Source organism: Tasmannia lanceolata, unplaced genomic scaffold, assembly GCF_043159265.1.
Source record: "Tasmannia lanceolata isolate RefF3 unplaced genomic scaffold, GAP_Taslan_0.1 ptg000003l, whole genome shotgun sequence".
Classification (NCBI taxonomy): domain Eukaryota; kingdom Viridiplantae; phylum Streptophyta; class Magnoliopsida; order Canellales; family Winteraceae; genus Tasmannia; species Tasmannia lanceolata.
The window spans coordinates 61,096,460-61,109,485 of record NW_027518680.1 but is presented as its reverse complement, the minus strand read 5'-3'; positions in this window follow the sequence as shown (position 1 = coordinate 61,109,485).

Sequence of the window (13,026 nt, the reverse complement as noted above, 5' to 3'; positions counted from 1 at the left end):
TAGGCCAGATTGGTGCTACACCGTAAATCATCTCCATAGGATAATCCTAACCTTTGGATTTGTAGGGATTTCTATAATGTGCAGTCCCTCCCTCTATAGATCGGAGTGTTAGGATCATCCAATGGAGATTATCGATGGGGTCCAACCTATTTACGTTGTGGCCCAAACAAATGAACAGCTTGGATCATCCTATGAAGTGGGCCCCACTGTACTTTTTGAAAAATACTGAACTTCACGCGAACAGTATATAAAATCTAGGGATTTTTGCTTATTAGTCCCTACATGGCAAAATAATTGCAAACTTCAATTTTCTCGGTTAAATTTTTTAAAATGGCAAACTTACCCCCCCCCCAAACCCATTTAATCAATTTTAGCGTTTTTTTATTTACCTTCGAATATTTTTGGAAAAAAACTAGGAAATAAGCAACAATATTATCTCATCCGATATTCTCGTCAAAGAACCTTCAACAAAAAAATCATTTTAGGAATTAAATAAATTGAAAATCCTTCTAAAATAAATTAAATAGGGTCTGTTTGAGTTATATTTTCTTCATAGATAAATAAAGTAAGAAATTTTAGGAATATTTTTTGTTTCTAACTTTTCTAAGAAATTCCTATCTTGGTTGGACTGCAAGAAAATATCTCTGATGGAAAAAAATTTCTCATTGAGGAAAAGGGGAATGATATTCCTCTCACCCCCTTTGACGGATAAAATCCCCCCTGTAAGGGTAAGGAAAAACGTTAAAGGGGGTGAATTTGTCCTCAAGTAGTGAACCAATCTCACGGAAAACGTTAAATGGGGGGATTTTATCCGTCAAAGGGGGGGAAATATCATTTCCCGAGGAATTTTGTCTGATTAATTTAGAAGGATAACATCATAAACCTAAGGTCCATAAATAAAAAATTGAATGGGGTTGGTTTACCTTATCTTTTTTTATTTGTAAGAAATAAGAAATTTTAGATTTTTTTTTCTTTCCGAACTTTTCCAACAAAATTCCTACAATCCAACTGGGCCTAAGTAGAAGGAATTTTGTAAGAGAACCACTAATCCATCTTGTATTTAAAGAGCTGCAATTTCAAAAAAATCTCTTAGAAACCAATTTAAAAGTAGGAAAACACTTCTAAAACGGATGCCGTATTGAAAATAAAGGAGGTGTAAATATGAGCGATCGATTTGGATGTTTTTTGCATATCTTAAGGCAGTTGGAGGTCTTGGTGTTCTTGATCACGGCCACCGGTTGCAGTATGGTAGGGTTTTAGTTTTGTTTTGGGAATAAGAACTAGCGTTTGGGTTCTAATCTTAGGAGAAGAAGAAGGGAGAATGTCAAAGGGAAAGTCAATATTGTAAGAGATAATATTGTCGCTTATTTCCTAGTTTTTTCCGAAAATATTGGAAGGAAAATCAATAAACGCTAAAACGGATTAAATGGATTGGGGGAGGGGGTAAATTTGCCATTTTAAAAGTTGTAACGGAGAAAAATGAAGTTCGTGAGTTTTAGGGACATTTTAGCAAATATTTTCTAAAAGTAGGACTGTTCAGCTAATATTAGGGGTGTCAACGGATCCACTTCAGATCGGATCCACCTATGTCTTAGTCATGATCCATTCAAATCCCTTATCGGTTAGATCGGATTCAGAGTGTTCTTCGGATCCTACTTCTTGTGTCCATGTCATGATCAATTTCAAATCGGACCGTCCATCGGAGTGTCCTAGTAAGTCCTACTTACAAAACAACAAAAAATCTTAGCTTTCTTCATTTGAAATAAACTCCAAAACTTCCTCAATTCAGAAAAGAATTAGTCACTATATCTAATAATAACCCATGATTTTGATGAAGAATAGGATTTATTGTTGAAAAGAACTCCATTTTTCGAAGGTGCGCGACGATAAAACTTTTGAGTAACTAATCCTTGTTGAAGGTGAGTGGCAAGTGCACAGGAAGAAACACCGATTGAGGATACAAATAGAAAAAGATGCCTGGAAAAGGGAGAAGTGGAGAGTTGTAAGGTAAGTAATATTTAGTTCATTTTTATGAAATAGGCCTCCTTTAAGTATTAATATAAGAAATATTTTGAGGGTATTTTAGTAAAAGGATTTCGGATCGTGACTATCCATCGGAATTTTTTGCCATGTCTTGATCATGATCCGAAATTTTTCGGATCTTACGAAGAGGATCCATAATATGTCCATGGATCCTTTTCATGTGCCTAGATCCTGTTTATTAAGGTTCGGATTCGGACAGTCCATCAGACAGTCTGGGTCCATTGACACCCCCCTAGCTAATATGCTTTTCTTAAGGACTAATAAGCAATTATTTTACCATGTAGGGACTAATCAGCAAAAATCCCTAAAATCTATCCAATTAGTCATCCAAAAACTCTAATCATACACAGTAAGAAGGGTCTGATAGTATCACTACGTGACCCATCTGGTCGAGTCTTATGTCCAACAAAGAATAATATCTTGAAGACATCTTTGATTTTTTTCGTCATCCTTGACTAAAGGTAGGCTCATTCAGTGAGTGTGGGAGCAAGGGCAATCGACCGGACTAAGTCCGATGACCCCGACAAGATTCACATATCTCAATCACCGTTCACATGTCGGTGGGCCCATATCGTACAATGATCCTTCTCTACTAGTTAAAATAAGGGAGATGATTTTTTCGCCCCCTTGTAGGATTATGCAACTCCCCCCCCCCCCCCCCCTCCCCACGTGAATTGTGGGCAGACTTTAACGCTTTTTGACGTCAAATTACATTAAAATGGGGGCACATAAGCCTGGGAAACATCGCCCTAAAATAAGTTTTTCTTAACATAACCATGTTTTAATAATTGCACTAACTCAACTTGTCTGTTCTTTTTTAATTGGCTTCTCAGAGCTTTTTGGGAACAGTAATAACCTTTGACAGTGGATTTTGTGCAATTATTAAAACATGGTTGTGATGATATCATTTCCTTATATATTTATATACATGTATATGTACCTGTTTGTAAAGATAGGGAGTTTATATCCGCACTCCCTTGTTTCAATAATGGCACTCCAAACAATTTTCTTTCAATAATGGCACGGATCAAATCTTTACTGTAAGGTTTTGAAAGGGAAATGATAAATATGCCCCTTTCATCACCAGGACACCCACCTGCAGGTGCAAATCCGCTGAATCCTTCTGATGTGAAGTACATCATCCCCTCTGCAATCATTCATTGATACACAGCTGCTGGGTGTCCCTGGTCATGAAAAGGGGCGGATTTATCATTTCCCTTTTGAAAGGCTGTTCATAATGCCCAAGATGTTTCAATAGCCAATAAAAAAAGTGGTTAATAAAGTGTGGAGTGCAGTAATTAAAACAGGGAGTATAGTCTGCATAGAAAAGAATAAAAAAAGTATAGACAATTAATATGGGGAAAAAAAAAAGTTTAATTCATCGCTTTATATCTCAATCGTGAGGTCGTAGGTTCATTCCGAGCTTATATATATATTATAAAGAGGGAAGGGGAAATTACTGTTCATGCGTATATATATTGAGAGAGAGAGAGAGAGGGAATACGGTGTGACATATCTGATGAACATTTTTTTTTTTGAAATAGACATATCTGATGAACATTAACACGTCCATTGTTGTAAAATTGGAATATATTAGCCCAAACGGGTGTTGGCTCTTCGGCATTAGTCACGGGTTTGCTCCCTGGTGACGAGTGTTTGAATCCCCGGACTTATCCTGATGCACGTGGTGTGTGGGCCACTGCGTGCATTCGTAGAGAATAGTCCTATTCCCGAAGGGGGTGGGGACACCCTGCGTCATCAAAAAAAATTTTGGAATATATATATTCAGAGAGAGAGAGAGAGAGAAGCCGCGGTGGTAGGAGACAAGGAGAGTAGCGGCGACTAAGACTGCCAACATGAGTGGCGGTTGCCCAACTCGACGTTGTGTTTCTGTCCAGGGTATCGCGAGGGGGCATATGTTGCTTGCCCTGAGTTGGCCCATCCTGTCACACATCCTTGAGGTAACCTTAAAAGTTAATAACTAATTAGTAAAATGTAAAATTACGGAAACAAGTGTCCTTATTAAAATAAGGGTGTGTCCTTAGGGATGATCAAGGCGTTGGAGATCAAGGGGTCACTACTTGCAGAGGCGATGCCAGAAATTTTGCACAAGGGGGGCAAAAATTATAGTAATTTTTTATCTATCTTAAAATTAAGATAGAAAAAATTTCTATCTAAAATTTTGCACAAGGGGGCAAAAATTATAATAAATTTTGCACAAAGAAGGGAGATAAAAATAGTAACATTAAAATTTTAAACTTATTTTCTATCTTAGGGATATTGGAAAGGGAGGCATATTTTTTAAAAAGGGGCAAGTATAAAAATATATTAAAAAATTAAAGGTATATATATATATTTTCCAAAAAATAAGGGGGGCAATTGCCCCCCTTTCCTTACAAGTGGCATCGCCCCTGACTACTTGGACTTTATATGGCCCCATTGTGATCGTTGATTCCAATATGATATCTCTTGCAAGGTATCATATTAGCCAAGGAGAGAGATCTAAGAAGATTTCTTCTTAATTGTAGAGGGTGATTCGCTCAGTGTTATTAGATGACTAGATGGTAGCCATACTCACCCTAGGAGGTTTGTTGTTTTGGTGGATGAGATACAGGAGCGAATAGATGACCTTCATGTGTGGTTTCATCATATTTGCCTTAAGACCAACGAGATATTGGCGTGCAGGTGTGGGCGAAGAGGCTCTACAGATCTTTCATTTCCTCCCTCCTTGAGGATTTAGTTGTTTCTGTTTGTGTGTCTTCTCTTTACTTTATTTTAATAAAGCTTAACTATTAAAAAATATATCAAAATCATGTGTGGATATCATTTTCTAAAAAATATCATAATAATAAAAATTTGATGAGCATATAATAATGCTTAATTCACCAAAATATTTCTTCTTTTTATAATCTTAAGTGTTCCTACCATTGATGAGCCACATAATCCTCTCATGAACACCATGTGTTGTGCCAACTGAAGCTGTTGCAACAGTGCCGAATAAGCTATCCTATAGTAAGGCCCCCCACTGCCAATGTTCGTATGGATTACATGTGGAAGAGAGGACGGATTGAAGGCTTGGCTCTAGTTAATTTGTCTTGTTGGTGATCCTAAGGACTATCAACATAAACATGTGATTCTGGGCCCATACCTCTCCCATGTCGGGGAACGTAAAATGAGGTTTGGGCCCGAATGTCGGCCTTATTAGCCAATTCAGCCCACATTTTTATTGGGAATTTATTGGTTATGAATTAGATACTATCTATTGAGTTTTTTTTATGTTGTAGGCCCGTATAGTCCATTTTTCAAAAATAATTATGGGATGATCCCAACCGTCCATTTGATGGACCACAACGTAAATAGTCTTTGCCCCAAAAATCATTTCGATAGGATGATCCCAACCCTCTGATCTATAGAGGTTTCAATAATATGCAGTTCCTCGACACGATCATCCTATGGAAATGATTTTTTTTGGTACAAACTATTTGCGATGTGGCTCGTCAAATGGACGCTTTGGATCATCCTATGGTGTAAGCCGTGTAGTACTTGGAAAATACATACAGCCTTACACCGTAGAAAAACTCCTGTCTATATATCTGAGATTTTATACGGTGAGTTGGCTGTTAATACCTTTTCATTGGATGTTTATAGCTTTTCAAGTAATGCTATTGTTTTTAGGCTCTGTTCACTTGTTTTCCCGGGAAAGGAGAAGAAAAGGTTTCCCGGAAATTTGACGTGGCATTTGGAAAAGAAATCCAGGAAAACTGTGTAGGAAAAGGTTTCTCGTTCCTATTCACGTGCGCAGGAACTGTGCAGGAAAAGCTTTCCCGAGAAACTACTTGCCTACCTTTTTTCACTAGTTTTCCCGGGAAAGCAAATCCGACCAAAATAGTGGGATTTGGTTTCCCACACTTGTGAGAAAAGAGACATTTCCACATCATTTTTGGCAATTTCCATGTCATTATTTGATATTTTCCACTTAGGCTTGTTACTTTCTCAGGAAAGCAAGTGAACACTAGAATTCTGTCTTGTCAAGGAAAAAAGAGGCTGTTTTCCAGGGATTTGCTTTCCCGGGAACGCAAGTGAACAGAGCCTTAGAGGAATTCTAGACTGAAGGGAGCCCTTGCAAAAAAAGGTGAAAGGGCTCTCCCATTGGCTGCACATCACCATCATGCATTAATAACTGCCAAAAAGTCAAATATGATGGTGATTTGCAGCCAATGGGGGAGCCCTTTCACCTCTTCTTTGCAAGGGCTCCCTTCAATTTAGACTTCCTCTTGTTTTTAATTCGAAAATGTGTGAAAATGAAGAATGTCATACTCTCACTATTAAACAAGGACTGCAGATTTCATTTTCAGATCGAAATATTGGCTTATATATATATATATATATATATATATATATATATATATATATATAGAGAGAGAGAGAGAGAGAGAGAGAGAAAATGGTTTATGCGCTCGAGCGCAGATAAGCTTATCTGCCCTCGAGCACAGAAACAGGATGGGGCCACATTTTGGGTAGGATCCAAAGCATTTATTTGATGGGCCCTTTCATGGGTAGGGTGTCCACCAAAAATCAGCTCCATTGGATCACCTTAGGGTGTTCATTTGTTGGGCAAAAAATGGACAGATTTGTGGACAAACAATATTTGTCCATTTTTTGTCCCACAAATGGACACCCATTGGTGATCCAGTGGAGCTGATTTTTGGTAGGCCCCCCATTCATGATGGGGCCTTCTAAATGAATGCTTTGGATCACCCCCTATGGCCCCACCCCCTATTTCTGTGCTCGAGCGTAGAAACTCTTTTCTCATATATATATATATATATATATATATATATATATATATATATATATATATATATATATATATATATATATAGAGAGAGAGAGAGAGAGAGAGAGAGAGAGAGAAAGAGAGAGAGAAAACGGTTCCTACACATATGTGTAGAGAGTTCTCTACACACTAGCTTAAAATACAATGGGGGCCCACATTGTTTGGGTGATCCAAGCCATCCATTTTAAAGGCCCTCACATAGATAGGGTGTCTACAAAAAATCAGATTCATAGGATCATCCTAACCATTCGAACTGTGGAGGCAAAAAATGGACTAATTTGTGAAGGTTTAAAGACATCCATTTTACCTCCACAAATCGAAGGATTGGGATGATATATATATATATATATATATATATATATATATATATATATATATTAAAAAGTAAATGATATTTGCCCCCCTCCCCCTTTTCGAGTATTTCACCAACCTTCTTAGTCGTTTTTTCTTATAAATGGCCGCATTTGCACCTCTTTTCTCAGTCTTTTTCTTTATTTTTCAGGAGAAGTGAAACAAATTAAACGTGGAAATGCTGAGAAAGGGTGTGGAAATATCGTTTCTCTACTAAAAATATAAAAAAATTTAAAAGATGAAAAGTACTAAAAAATAATAATTAATGTTTCGCAATACATATGTGATATGATAAAAAGCCTGTATATTTATATTTTTATGGGATTTGAACCCCATAGAGCACTTCCAATTCCAAATTAATAAATGAGAGGCTCTAAACAGCCATCAATCTTATGAGGGATAAGATCACAAGACCCATCCCACGTGATAGACCATGCCTTCGCAATAACGATACCTTTCTGGAGCATAAATATCCAGGCAAAATGAGTCATGGAAGATGATGCGAAAGGGGCGGGGCCTACTGACATCACAATTACTTGTCATATTTTTGCAATGGTTTGCATGGTGTTAAATAGGTGACTAACGCTTGATGGGGATGTTTCAGATTTACTCTAGGTGTGGTTGCAAACCCGTGGGGTCCAATAGGTGGCATATGTCCCCTTTAGATTTTATTTTCATTTTATTTTATTTTTTGATTTCCGATTTCCCATATATATGGGGATGAGGTATTGGATTTTTTTAGGTTTTGAAATAATATCACATGCGGAGTTCTTCTTCTCCTACTCTCTATGGACATCAAAAATCTCGGTCAAGACTAAACCGAAATTGGCGAAACGTACCAAATCTCGGTCGAAGCTTCAGAAATTTTGTCAAAATTTAAAAAAAAAATTTAATTTTTTATTCCTTTCCCGAATTTCAGCCCAAAAAATCGAAATTTCGTGTCTTCACCGAATTTCGGCCGAAATTTTGGGATTTCGGCTTGGTCCGAAATGACCCAAAACCGAAATTTAAATCCAAGATCCTAACAGTCGACTTCTGGGTCCCGCATGGGGATTTGTATGTGTAGTGCGAGATCGTTGATTTTGTAGATCATTGTAAGCCTGAAGTCCTGATCGAACTCTACATTGTAAGCCTGACCAGGATGTATTTTGTTAAAATAGCAGTGATTGGACAATCTTAACCGTCGATGGATGGTATACAACTAACCACATTCAACAAGGCTTAAAAACCAAAAGAATTGACTTCTACGTATATCCAATCATTGTCACTTTTGGCAGGTCGTGAATTCATCAACAACCCATTTGCATTGTATTTTCCATCACCCTTGATCAAGGGGCTAGGATTTATTTGAGGTTTTATATGATGTGTGTGCGCGCGAGTCAAGTCTAGTATTTTTCCGAATGTATAATGTGGTGCACTTCTTAAGGTGATCCAAACCATTCATTTGATGGGCCACCACTTAAATAGGCCGTTGCCTGTAAATTATTTCCGGTGGATGATCCTAGCCCTCCGATCTAAACAGGGACTGTACATCATTGAAACCTCTACAGATTGGAGGGTTAGGATCACCCTATGCAGATGATTTACAGGGGTGCAGCCTATTTATGTTTATGATGTGGCCCATCAAATGAAACGTTTGGATCATCTTAAGAAGTGGGCCCCAATGCACTTTCTGGAAAACATTTGATTAACCTCTTTTATTAATAGGGAAGCACAACCACATTTCTCTTGTCCCTCTTGGGTTAATGGGTTATGCCCCCACTCTGCTATAAATTCATCTGAATTCATTTCTCAACGTGATACTTTGTGTGAATCTCATCGTTCACACTGCCGATTCTTTGATAATTGCTCTAACTAAAAGTTTCTGTTGTTGTTGCCTTGAATTTCAAAAGGCAGCTAGTGGTTTTATAATAGGACTTCTATTAATATGAGTTTTTCTTTGCCATGTCTTCGCATATATCGGTTCCTATTTTACATTGGGAAACCTTGAGAATGGTTGGGTGCCTTATCCATTAAAGAAAAAGCTTGGTTTTTGTCTTTGTACGACTTCAACGTGATAACGCAAAACGTTATTTTGAGTTGGACTTCTATGACTCGGTGAAAACAAGAAAAAAAGAGAGTAATGAGAGGAGAAGAAGAAATGTCTTAAGGATTGGTTTTGGGCACTCTTTTGGAAAAAGGAAAAAATCAAGGGTCCTTCTTCGGCACTTTTTTGGTAAAATGGGAAAAGTGAAGGAGTTTATTGACCTCTCTTGGGAAAGTTGGAGGAGGTTGAAGAAGAAGAAGCAAGGCTTTCTAGGGAGCGAAGGCCTTGGACCCTAGACGGCATACGGTATCGAGTTTGTGTCTCGTGTAATCAGGAGAAAGCTTGTCCTTTTGTAATCTGATGAGTACTTCTTGTATTCCTATTATTTTTCACATAGCGAAATCTTTTGAAGTCTTTTCCCAATGGTTCCACAAATAGGATTAGAATAGTTCCAATTTTCCAAACGACTTCAAAAGCTTGTACTTTTGTGGAACCATTGGGAGTACTCACCAGAAAAAATATGTCAGAGGTTGATAAGGTGCATTGGGAATGTGTTTTCACACTTATTTCATGTTGGAATTAATTCAATCGGTGACTAAACTTGTGGGGCCCATCCAAGCCACCCAAGTCTATCTTTAGAAATTGTGAGAGTCCTAATTATTTAGAATTGGATGTAAAGTTGAGTCGGTTCTCATTATTGGGTAGAGTTTTTTAGATATTTTGTCTTTATCATTATCTTATTATTTTTAGAAGAAGTTAGCCGGTCGAGAGTCCATGTGTGCGTAAGATCAAAAGAGACAGAAACGTGTGATTTTTTTGTAACTCATAGCAACATCTATTTAAAGATGCCTGTGTCAGTAGTTTTAAATGAGATGAATGAAATATAGAAATACACAGTAACGTTCTCTTCTTATAGAAAAGCGTTTTATATCCTTTTCTTGTTATCTAAAATTTTACAAAGTGGTATCAAAGCAGAAGGTCTTGGGATTTTCATAGATCAGAAACGCCTGCGACAAATTCAAGAAAACACCGGCAAGGGTTCGGTAAGTTAATAACATGGCAGGTAACACCAATTCTACAAATTTTCAGCAAAGCGTCCATTTATTTAAAGGTGAAAATTTTCAATTTTGATCTATGAAGATGAAGACGTTATTTATTTCTTATGAATTATGAGAATTGGTGGAGAATGGGTATGAAAATTTTGCAGAAAATGAAAGATTGACTACGGCACAAAAGAACGAATTGAATGAGAGTAAAAAGAAAGATGCAAGGGCTCTTTTCCTCATCCAGCAAGCTATGGATGAACCAATATTTCCAAGGATCATGGCTGCAAGTACATCAAAAGAAGCATGGGATTTGCTTCAAGAAGAATATCAAGGTACTTCAAAGGGGTAATCTCCGTTAAGTTACAAACCTTTCGTCTTGATTTTGAGAATTTGATTATGAAAAATTCTGAATCAATTCAAGTGTTTTTCTCTAGAGTCAGTTATATTGTAAACCAAATAAGAACTTATGGGAAAAATTAGATGATCAAAAAATTGTTGAAAAAGTGTTAATGAGTCTTCCAAATAAATTTGATCATGTAGTTGCTGCCATAGAATAGTCTAAAGATTTATCTACATATTCTATGAATGAATTAATGGGTTCTTTGCAAGCACATGAGCAGAGATTGAATAGGACTGCAGAAAATCCACTAGAACAAGTGTTCAATCAAAAGTGGATTCGAAGGAAAGATTTGATGATTTAATTTTGGTTTCCGAGGAGGAAGAAGCAGTGGACGTGGTGGATTCAGCGGCAGAGGAAGAGGCCAATCAAGTGGTTATCAAAGAAATCAAAATGGAGGTAACCATGGATCTACTTCTTTATTTTGTTCTCTTTGCAAAAGATCAAATCATAGTAATAAGGATTGTTGGTATAAGGATAGAGAAAATCAAAATAGAAATTCACCACAATGTTTTTATTGCAAAAAGTATGGTCATATTGAAAAAAATTGTCATCAAAAGGCTAGGGAAGCAAACTATCATGAAGAAAAAAGTGATGAAAAAGTTAAAAAAGAAGATAACGTATTTTTGTTATGTCTAACTGCCAATGTTGAATTAAATGATAGAATATGATATTTAGATACTGGTTGTAGTAACCACATGACTGGGAATAAGGATTATTTTCTTGAAATAGATAAAACTGTCAAACCACGAGAAATGATGGGTGATAACAATCATGTTAATGCCCATTGAATTGGTCCCATCGTGGTTTCTACATTGGTTGGCAAGAAACAAATCCAAGATGTTATGTATATTCCTGGGTTGGCTCAAAACTTGCTAAGTTTGGGTCAATTGATAAAAAAGGAGTACCGTGATATCTTTGATGAAGGAGAATGTAAACTTTATGATAAGAAAAGTATAAAACTAGTTTTCTCTATTAAGATGACAGAAAATAAGATGTTTACACTAGTGTTTTCAAAACTAGTATTCAATGCTTTTAGTGCATATGATGATGACTCTATGTTATGGCATAAGAGATATAGACATTTGAATTTTGGTGGATTGTCTTTACTGCAAAAATTGAATATGACCGTTGGTTTCCCTTCTTTAAAATATGGTGGAAAAGTGTGTGAGGCTTTCATTTCGGGAAAACATCACCGTGAGCAATTTCCAAGTGGTAAGTCTTGGAGAGCATATAAGCCTTTGATGCTTATACATGCTAATATTTGTGGCCCTATGCAAACTTTAGCTTTGAGTGGGAATAAATATTTCATTCTATTTGTTGATGATTACTCAAGCATGACATGGGTATATTTTCTTAAACAAAAAGATGAGGCTTTCTCTATCTTCAAACAGTTCAAGGCACTTGTTGAAAACCAAAGTGGTCATTCTATTATTACTCTTCGTACTGACCGTGGTGGTGAGTTTATTTCCAAAGAGTTTTAGGATTTCTGCAAAGAAATGGAATCAAAAGACTGTTAACAGCGAGTTATACTCCACAACATAATGGAGTCGCAGAGAGAGAAAATAGAACATTTGTTGAGGCGGCAAGGAGCATGCTAAAAGACAAAGGGTTGCTTAATGATTATTAGGCTGAAGCAGTAGCCACAGCGGTATACTTATGTAATCGCGCTCCTACAAAAGCAGTTCGAGAAAAAACTCCATATGAAGCGTGGAGTGGAAGAAAATCCAATGTGAGTCATTTTAAAGTTTTTTGCTCTATAGCTTATATTTTTATTCCATCTGAAAAGAGACAAAGGTTAGATCATAAAAGTAGAAAGTGTATTTTTATTGGCTATAGTGTGGAGACAAAAGGGTATCGACTTTATGATCCTATTTCCAAAAAATTGATCATAACTCGTGATGTTATTTTTAATGAAAAAGAAGCTTGGAATTGAAAAAATAATGTGGAAGCCCCCTCATGTGTTTTAAATGAAAATACATCATGTGAGACACCTTCTCTTGAGATTTGTTTACAAATTCTAATGAATCACCAAGTTCATCTGGTGATTCTACTCCCATGAGAATGAGAAGTCTTGCTGATATTTATGATTCATGTGAGTTTGTCTGTTTTGCAATGGAGCCTTCTAGTTTTGTTGATGCAGTGAAAAAGAAAGAATGGTGTGAAGCAATGAAGGAAGAGATTGATGCAATTACTAAAAACAACACTTTGACATTGATGGATTTGCCTCCAAACAAAGAAGCAATTGGACTTAAGTGGATCTACAAGTCAAAGTTCAATGCCGATGGTTCTCTCCAAAGACACAAAGCTCGGTTAGTTGCAAAAG